The sequence below is a fragment of the Xyrauchen texanus genome, chromosome 30, assembly GCF_025860055.1.
Source record: "Xyrauchen texanus isolate HMW12.3.18 chromosome 30, RBS_HiC_50CHRs, whole genome shotgun sequence".
NCBI lineage: Eukaryota > Metazoa > Chordata > Actinopteri > Cypriniformes > Catostomidae > Xyrauchen > Xyrauchen texanus.
Genome location: NC_068305.1, coordinates 28,801,574 through 28,812,769, shown reverse-complemented (window position 1 = coordinate 28,812,769; position 11,196 = coordinate 28,801,574).

The window sequence follows — 11,196 nt, the reverse complement described above, 5'->3', positions numbered from 1 at the left end:
TTGGCTTGAGTCGATTAATAAAAGCAACGCACTGTACTGAGAGATGCAATTTATGAAGCTAAAAACAAAACCTAAATTAATATAAATGTGGTTTATGAGGACATTTCTAGTGTCCTCATAATTTAAATAGCTTAAAAAGCATATTAAACTATGTTTAATTTAAAATTTACAAATGCAGAACGTTTTTTGTGAGGGTTAGGTTTAGGGGTTGTGTTAGGTTTAGGGGATAGAATCTATAGTTTGTACAGTATAAAAATCATTATGTCTATGGAAAGTCCTCATAATAATAGGGAGACCAACGTGTGTGTGTGTGTGTGTGTGTGTGTGTGTGTGTGTGTGTGTGTGTGTGTGTGTGTGTGTGTGTGTGTGTGTGTGTGTGTGAGTGTGTGTGTGTGTCCGTGTGTGTGTGTGTGTGCGTGTGTGTCCGTGCGTGTGTGTGTGTGTGTGTGTTATTGACTGCTTCTAAATATCTGGTGCTTGGAGACATTAAACAGTTTGTTTAATGCATTGGCTAATCATGAGTAATAGTCTCAATGTCTTTGTTTTCTGAAAGCCTGTGCCTGTATAAGTAAAAGAAGAACGTATTCATCATGCATTTTGCTGAGAGAAATTGTTTTAATATTCCCACAAAAATTTGCGACAATACATTTAAAACACATCTATAATATGTAATGTTTGTTCATGTATAGTGTTCACTGATATATAAACAAAATTCACATACTTATACATGTATGCAACATGTCGTTTTAAAATTGTCAGTTATTACATTAAATTAATATTGGGAAAACATATATTTTCCCAAATGCACACATATGCTGAATGACATACTATATTTTATATGAATTCATACATAACAGTGAAAAATTATGTTCTATGCTTCATATTAACACATTTAATTTAGAATATATGTCATATGTCAACATGACCTATAATTTTGCACACATGTTCATATATGGCTGTATATTCGATTTCTTAGTTATTTATGGCAGATTTATTTATTTTTTTATATTTTTAGGCCCATCGTTTTTTCCCAATTTTCATTATGTCTGGCTGTGACCTAGACAGAATACAGAGTAACATTTTCTTACACTACATATGAAAAAAAGTCTAAGATATTTAGAAGTCTATTTTGGTCTATGCCATTAAATGGGATGATACTGATTAATATTCTGCTCAAACGTTCTGTTGTAACGTTCACTGAAATCAGTTAAAAATTTAAAATTGCATATCTTCAGGTCTTTATGGCTAATATCATACACAAGATAAATTGCATTTCAGCAGGGCTACAGACTGAGGAAAAAGTAGCCCAGAGAAGTTGTTGAGCATGTCGACTGCGATGTGTTCAGAGAAAGAGAGAGAAAGAGAGAGAGAGAAAGAGAGAGAGAGAGAGAGCAGTGCACAGAGGGCTGACCAAGACCGTGGCTTCAAAATCACATGAGAAAGAGAAGAGAAACAGCATGCATGCAGCATGGAGTGTAGAAAAACAGAGTGCGAAAGAGATAGAGAAGGATATAAAAACAGAGAGCTAATGACAAATGATGGGAGACACAGATGAATAGAGAAAGACACAGGAGGAAGGAGATATATTGCCTGTGTTATCACAGGGTCAGGGCTTAAGCTGTGGGGTACTTACTCTATCCCAGAGAGCATGCCCAGTGAATTATTCAGGAAATGGACCCTGAATTTATCATCATCATCTACACTGGTGGCCAAACGCTGGGAATAATATTCAGATTTTGCTCTTATGGGAGGAAATTGGTACTTCCCTATCTGTCACTCACTCGATGTTGTGTCGATGAAATGACACTAGGGGTCACTTTTGGGAGTCCGAGACACCTTCTGATATTTGATAAAACACCAATGGGAATTGGTGAGTGTTATTTGAATGCCACTCCCCCGCACATACAGGTATAAAGGAGCATGAGGGAAGCATCAGTCATGACCAACTCCCATCGAGAGGGAACAACACCCAGAGGCACTCCTGTCTTCAACAACTCTACCTGCCTCCACCACCTCAATGCCCGTAAGCATTGGTGAGAAATTACAATCAGTCGATGGCGATGTCTTGTGGGGTCTAGTTGCAAACTGTTTTTCCATAACTGAAGTGGTCTGAGGTGGAGTAAACCCAGGGAATCACCACTGTAGCAGCGGTTAACATCCCTATTAGTCGTAGGACTACCTGGTACTACAAGACTCACCCAGGTGAAAGCGAGCCAAGAGTTGTAGAATATTCGTCACACGTTGCTGAGACAGGGAGGCAGACATTAGGTGGGAATTCAGGGTTATTCCTATGAACGTAGTGGTCTGTGTTGACTCAGACAGCTCTTTTTCTCGTTCACAGAAAAACACAACCTCAGCACATGTCTCAAAAGCAGTCTGGAGTCTTGCACAGTCTGCTGTTTTGTGGGGGCACAAAGAAGCCAGTCGTCCAGGTAAGGCATAATATGCATACCTCTCATCCAAAGAGGAGACAGAGCTGCACTCACACACCTTATGAAGACACGAGGAGCAAGGGAAAGACTGAAAGGTAGAACCTTGAACTGGTAGGCTTCAGGATTCAGGAAACTGAAAAGCAGAAACTTTCTATGCATCTTTCAGGTCGACACTTACAAACCAATCGTCTGCTGCCACAGACCGAAGAACGTCAGCTGTGCGCAGCATTCGAAATGGAAGGATTTTCAGAAACAAATTCAGATGCCTCAAATCGAGAATTGGGCGGAAACCACCGTTCTTCTTCGGAACAAGAAATATGTTGAATAGAACCTGTCTCCCTGAACGAGGGGATTAACTTTTTCTATGGCTCCCTTCTGTAACAGTGAACGAATTTCCAGAGAGAGGGCCATTGAACAAACTGCATCTTTGTAACATTATGACCAAAAAGATGTCCGGGAACAAACCTCTCAAGGTTTTCTTACAGTCCTCTGGTAGCCGTGCTTGGGCAAGCCACACTTGGCGGCGGGCTGCCAGAAGTGTGGCTGCAAGACTACCCAGCACGCGGGTTACATGGCCATTGCCAAAAGAGCCATTTGCAGAAACTGTGAAATTGAGGGATCAACATTTGTTGGTTCTAGCATACTGGTAGCAGCAAGAATTAACTGACAGATTGTGTTTTCTGCATGAGTTATGTAGGCAACAGACTCGTATGCCATTTTTAGTAATGAATCTGTGCGACCATTCCCTCGTAGAGCCTCGTCAGGAGACACCACCAAAGCTGCAACAGGCTGCTCTATTTCTGGAGCACGACTCACCCCGATGGAATCTGCTTCAGCCATAGATGCTAACGTCCGAGCGAAGTGCCATTCGAAGCACAGCCAAAGTATCATCAGAAGAGTGCTGGGCCTGTCCAGATGACTGAAAACATGAGGTGAATGTTGTGCCGAAACATTCACAGCATTCCCATGATCATGAAAAAAAGAATCCGAAGCAATCGTAGAAAGCACATCCAAGTCAGAATGATGTGAAAAATGAGGGGAATCAAAAGACTCTTCCCCAGTTCCACGATTCTGAACATTCTCATCCTCCCGTTTCATCTTCACAGGTGTAGCAGATGTGACAGGCTGAAGCGAGTGAAGCAGGCGTTCAGCACCGCCATCTCTGAAGAAAGCACAGAAACTGTCTTAGAAAGTGAATTTCCTCAACATGTGAATGTTCATCACATCGGGATGTGGCCCTCCTCTTAGATGGGAGGGGAGCGCCGGCTGCCGCAGACGCCCTGCACTTCTGAGTGCAAGAAGGGGCTACGTCCAACTGCCTGAGTTTCATTGTTGAATTGGTGTCTAACTCAGCAAGATGGAGCCGCCGTTCCGACATAGATAAAAGACTGCAGTGCAGACATGGGTCCGTGAGAGCGTCTCTCAGATGTTGAACACCCAAAAATGATGGGCAGATGTCATGACCGTCATCCGGGAGGAGATTATTAGGGCACAGCTTACAAGTCAGTGGGAAACCAGTGGCAATCGAGCTGTGAGCCATAGTTACTCGCTAATAGCACCTTCGGATAGAACCGTAAGGTTTAAGTCAAGCAGAATGATGGTAATGAAGCAGAAGACAGGAAAATAATAATTATATAATTCCTCCGGGTGAACAGACAGGTAATGTCAAGAAATATCTCATGAAAAAGAGAACTAAATATCTAAAATGCCTGATGGATTGAACCGAGGGGCGCAGATTATCACATAAGTTTGAGGAAAAAAGTTCAGAACAACTGAATGGATGAGGATAATGTCAAAGGGAGACCGTTAACTTATAGCGCGGAAAACACCAGCCACCGGATAGCACCGAGAGGCAAAGAGTGTTACAGACGAAAAGGAATGAAACTCACCAAAACGCGGCTAAAACACTTCAAATCCGTTGAAGTGGAGTAGATGCGTGCTGACACAGCTTGTGAGGACGATATCTCGCTGCTCTTGTAAGCTGCACTTGACAGCGCAATATATCACTTAACCAAAACAACCTATCTCAACCAGACAAGAAAGCGAAAGAGGAGGAGTGCTGAGCGACTGTGGTTTATAACCCCCAGGGCTCAGCATACGTCACTACGTGACTTTGTTGGTATATTCTCTCGACCTATCTGGCTGGCGCTGTGATAATCCAGTAGTGTTTACACTGCCTCTGGCGGTCAGTAGGAATGAATCAGAACATCAGGTTGGGCCACTTTCAGCTGCTATGTGAACATAGCCAAAGTATCTTCTAGCATAGGCTTAATTCAGTCATCTATATCCCTTGATGATTTGTGTCAAATTTATAGACATTTACTGGAAAATTATGTGAGTGTAATAGTTGGGCAATGATGTGCGTACATTCATTAAAACAATGGTTTCAAATTTTAGGACACTGTGTATCTGATGCATCCACTGTGTGACCCCTTTTGGAAATCTCTAAAGCAATTCTCTCATAGACAAGTCTCTTAAGGACTACAATATTACATTTGAAAGAAGCCTCCTTCATCCAAATCAAATCTCCATTCTAGGCCCTGTGAAACCTGTTTTCTGAGATAACATGTATGGCTGGATATTATGGATGATCTATCTTATATCTCTTTAAAGAAAAGCTCATTCACTCACTAGGGCAAATTAGTTTATTCTTTAACACAAACCATTGCTGGGGAAAACAGGTACACACCTTAATGACAAATCTCATGTTGTGTGTTCCCTAAGCATGTATTTTCAAGATTTATTTTCCCGCCAGCCTTATCAGCCCTTGGGTGGTGCTCTAATTCTTAAATAAAACAGCTGGAGCGGCTGTGGATCTGGTGGTAGAGCATAGTGGTAGAGCGGGTTGGCCACTAATCGCAGGGTTGGCGGTTCAATTCCTGGCCCACATGACTCCACATGCCGAAGTGTCCTTGGGCAAGACACTGAACCCCAAGTTGCTCCCAATAGCAGGCTTGCACCTTGCATGGAAGCTCTGCTGTCATTGGTGTGTGAGTGTGTGTGAATGGGTGAATGATTCACAGTGGAAAGCGCTTTGAAAATTGCTAAGTTTAAAAAAGCGCTATATAAGTGCAGACCGTTTACAGCTAAATTGCATGCAGAACATCACCACTTCCTTGTTTACCGCCCTTGTGGGAGCACATTTAGCACACAATCATGCACATCATTATTTTTCCATTAAGACAGGTGCGGTATCTGTGGTGCAAAACAATGTGTTGTAAATGTAGACAAAATTTATAAACATGCAATGACAACCTTTACCCCTCATTTCCCCACCCAAAACAAAAATTCACATTCCTCTCCCTTCATTGCTCTCCAAAAGATTGCACATTTTACAGTTCAGGGTGCAAAACCGGATGATAATTATAAACTTGATTAAAACACAGTTATGCAAATCAGATGTGAGCGGCCCATGTAGCTCTGAGCAGCCTGGTGACACAAACCCACTCAGACTCTCTCAATCACAATTACCTTCCCGTGATGCCTACAATACTGATTAGACTAGGCAAACAATAGCTACAGCACACTAAAACGAAACAAGCAGATGTTATCAAATATTCAAGAGGCAACATCAGTTCCAATCTCCTCCCTCTATCCCTTTGTCTTTACATCTTTCTTTCTTTTTTAAATCTATTGTGGCAGAATCGATCCAACAGCTTTTGCTGATTAGCATTAGCATGTTTAGCTTCATTTTGGCATGCTACGATAATGCAGTTGTTGAGTGGGAAAAGGTCCTTTGCCCTTCAAAATACATTAAAGCTATTGTGTGTGAGCTATATAAAAACCAGTCACCTCAAATGTAAGTTTATTTATATTTATTAAATTGAATTGATAGACAAATTATATATTTGGGCTTGTTCTCCAATAGCCTTCTGATAGACTGATCAAGCAGCTGTCTTTTCCTTACTGCTCTCATCTAATCCTGAATGAAATAAAGCAATAAGATACAAGAGGTTGCATGTTTCAGCGATCATACCATGGGTAAGGGATGTTAAAAAAACAATATGATAAAATGTCAAGTGACAAATGTTCAATAGTCCAAACTAATATTAATAATAATCAGAATTACCAATCCTTCCATCTACTTTTATAGCTCATCATCCCAACATGGCACATTACAGTAATATAGAATGTGTGCCAATCAGAATTTAAAGTCAGAAGTATCCATTACATAATAAACTCTATTTGTATAAAAATGTAAAAAACACACCATTAAAATTAATATCACTTACTCTCATGTTGTTTCAAACCTGTGTGACTTTCCTTCTTCCACAAACACAAAAGGAGATGTTTTGCAGAATGTTCATCTCAGTCACCATTCACTTTCGTTGTTCACTTTTCAAGGATGTAATTCTGCCTGTCATTCTGTATTACATAGGAGAATGTCATATGGGTTGACAGCAACATGACTGCGAGTAAATGAAAACATAATTTAAATTTTTGGATGAACTATTCCTTAAAGCCAAATAATATTGAAACAGATAAAAGACATTATAGTTCAACATTTTATATACAAGTCTAAAACACATTAATACTCTCAAATTAATGTTCTCACACTTGATACTAAAGCTTAGATATGGTTCTCCTAAGACCATGGTGTAAATGGTGTTCTCCTTTGTTTTCAAACTAATCTGGGATTTGCAGCTGCTAAAGCATCAAGCAAAAGCAGCAGCACTAAAAAGTGACATTTCAAAAGAAGAAGACTTAGCTTTACAGAAGAATTAGTAATCCTCTTCAGTCCTCTAAGACCTCTCACTCCAGAAGAGAGAGAGAGAGAGAGAGGGCAAGTAGAAGTAGAAGGCAGGGAAATTGCAGTTGAATTAAGACAAACTTAATGTGTGGTATTTCATAACAGTAGTCTGCAATTTAGGGTAGGGGATGCTGCTACTAAGAACATGCATTAAAGCACCACACAGTGTCAGCAAATGCATTTTTTGTCTCACATTTGCTTTTATTATATTATTGGTTAGGTTTAGGTTTTTAGATAGGGAGGTACTAGTAGGTTTCTTGATTTCAAACTTTATATAGCATTAACTTTACAAACCTCATCTGTTTGGGAGAACATTTAATTCACCTCACTAATTCATAGCAACACAGTGGATACTGCTGCAATAAGTGTAATGAACCATGAGATGTCATTTTGCAAAAATGTCACCGCAGTCACATAATGTTCATGAGATCAGGCTGTACAAAACTGCTTTTTTTCAGTCCTCTAATCTGACAAATAGTGTAGTGCTCTAAGTTAAGTTTCTCAATGTTAACTTCTTGTTTAAACTATTGTTATAAAGCAATAATAAATTATCAATTGTGCTGTTGTATTGAATATCCGAATCACATCAACAGCAATTGCAAATGCGATTATATTCCTATGCTCAGTTACTAACCATTGTAATTCATTATAAATCACAGATATTCACATAAAAACAGACAAATTAGTAGGTTCACATTTTTCTCTGTAGAAACACAGATGCTTGTTTGTTAACCTTGTGTAAATGAATAAAAAATGCCTCAGCTGTATTCACAATAGTGTGCTTCTTCTGCTGGAGGTATCATTTATTTTCCAGTCTCTGTCTTTAACTTCTCCCTGCATTTCTGGAGCTGCAAAGAGGCATGGTTTCCAATACCATAGTGAGCAATCCACAGACTTGTCAATAAAGTAATCATTACTTCTAAATTGAGTTTGTGCGCCTGGCTGACCAAAGACACTTGAAACTTCAATATTTTGATGCGGCACATCGCAGACCATCACCGCTAGTCTAAATGACGGGGGTATACGCTTTAATATATACATCTTCACTCTTAAAGTCTTCTTATCATGCCTCTTGTCCACACATACTGTAATATTTTGACAAACCCATTTTGTGTGTTTTTCAAGGACATCACAAATTCTAAAGAACTAAATGGTTTCTTATTCTCTTTTTCTGTATAACTATCTAGCCATCTGTACACACACAAAAAAGATCCTTGAGTTTACTGAAAGAAAGAAATTTGTATTACCTGTTTTAGAAATGAACAGAGAGAATGAGAGAATGAGAGTTCTGTTCTTGAAAGACGGAGTCCAAAGTTCCTAATAACATCTAGAACTTTTAAATAGCCTTCTGCAGGGCCTTATTCACTTTGGTGCCTGCTCTATTTTACAGTAAAAAAAATAAATAAATTGTACAAATATTGAGAAAAATTTCTCTGTGCCTCACTCGCCATGGACATGACTCATAACTTCCTCTACTGAGGACTAAGGAGGGGCTGAACAATGGGCTCTCACAGCATTCAAACCTTTAACCGTGACCAAAGTGGAGAAGTAAAGTGCTTGCTGGTTTATGGAGAATGTATAAATACACGAAACATTTTAATCTTAGGAATAAGTTGTCTTTTGGAAGTTCTTTATATTTCTGTGTTTGTCTCATTACAGTGGGCTTCAAAAGACCACTTGTCCATTTGTGAAAATTAAATTTACCTTTTTCTTTTCTAATTAAACACTTTTTTATTTTTCATTACAAATTAGATCATCAGCATAAGAATTTGAAAAGTTGATTTATATATATATATATATATATATATATATATATATATATATATATATATATACTGTATGTATAGTATATTACTTTTAGAATCTCATAGAAGAGCAATGGGCTGGCATGGACTCCACAAATGTGTGTTAAACCTGATGATCCATGTTATCCAGCATGATTTAAGAATGTTCCAATTAGCATCTTGTGTGCTTCAATGGAAACAAGGAAATCTGATCTGACATTTTGTGCAAACGAGTTAACATGTTCAATGTAAAAAAAAAATAGCTAGTATTTCATTAGTGGTCTAGAAATCGTGCAGAACCTTAAACATTTCTTATTTATTTTACAACTTAAACTTTCTTTGTATTAAATGTTTCAAAATCCTGAATTTTCTTCTTTTTTTTCTGGTTTAAATCAGGAAAAAAAAAGAAAGAAAATAGATTTGTGACTAGACTAGAAATAGTGCTCTATTTCTTTGTTTCTTTGTTCGATTTTTTTTAAATCCCAAAAAATTCTGTATTATTTATTAGATTTTTGAATCACAAATTATCAATATGGACTCCACTGTATGTCTCCAAGCACTTGTGATAATTTTGTTGCGAGTCTTTTTTTTTTACAAAATGACCAACTGAAAGAACTGATTTACTGCAGCCATTTAATCAAGAAGTGTAGTTAACACCTCTAAAAGAAATACAACATATAGACCCTTTGTAAATGTAAAAACACACAATTTCACACAATGTTAAGTGGTTATTGTGACATCAGCACATATTGTATTTATACATACAAATAGAAACCTCTAATGGTTCTCACAATTTTCACTTTCTGCCATCGACATCTGTGGGTATTCTGTCTGCTAGACCTGTGACTTGGGGAGAGCAGTGCAAAGTAAATGTTATGAATAAAGGAAGATGCCATACATTTATCCATCCATCCATCCATCCATCGTCAACTGCTTATCCTGTGTACATGGTCGCGGGGGGCTGGAGCCTATCCCAGCTAACATTGGGCGAAAGGCAGGGGACAACCTGGACAGGTCGCCAGTCCATCGCAGGGCCACACATAGACAGACATACACTCACACTCACCTCCACATCCACATCCACACCTAGGGCAAAGTGTGGATGTGTAAAATAATTGTTATCCTAATGCTCCACATGTATAACCTTTGTATTTGGACAGATTTTGAAAGTGTTGCCATGTTTATATACACTTTATATATATATATATATATATATATATATATATATATATATATATATATATATATAGTATACACATATACGGTATATATGTACTAAAAAATGACAACAAAAAAGAATCAAAGATTTTGCCGTCTCACAGCAGGAGGACTCCTGTCTCATCACTCAGCCACTGCACTGACCTACTTAAAAGAAAGAAAGCTGTTTTAAAACAATAACATTTCTATGTGGGCTGCCCTTTAACAGTAATATAGTATTTACCTTCAATATCTGCAATTCCGCTTCATAATTTCAAAGAATAAAACTGGATTACAGTTTTCATGTTGCCAGGTTGTGGTGTTGGCAAAGGTTTTTTCCATAACAGAGACCACATTTTTGAACTCATCAATCAATTTATCAGCTAGACAATTAGTTCATCATTGCACTTCTACATTGTCTTCCCAATAATGCAATCAATTGTCCCATTAGCTTTACACACAATTGTATTTGAGGTACATACTGTTAGTTTCTTTAAACAAATGCAATAAATGAAAGTGAAATAATTTTCTTACTTAATCAAATCATTAAAAAAAAACTGTTTCTCCATGTTTTGGTGTGTTTTAGAATTCAGTTAAGCTCAGTTTTTTAGTGTCAGATCATTGTTTTAGATATCATTCCTCTACTTGTACATCTTCTTACATGTTATGGTTCCATACATGAAAGAAATGGTTAGCTGTCAGAGTATATCAACTCTTAAACATGTCGTCAGTCCATTTAACCATTTCAGTAATTTTAAGAATAGGCCCATCTATGAAGCTTATTGACCTGTGAGACCGTAATCTCAGTAATGACTTCATCAGTTATCTCAATGGTTCTCAGTGATGAAATTGTCACTGATTTCAGCACTGGCTACATTAGTGACCTTATTGATTGCCTTGTCTTTGACCTCATCAGTTTACCTCATTGGCAAGTAATTGACTCTTCACCTTGGTCATTCTCATTTTACATTGATTCATTTGGTAGATGCATTTAAAGTAAACAGAACATTCTATTTATGCTGATATGTATTAA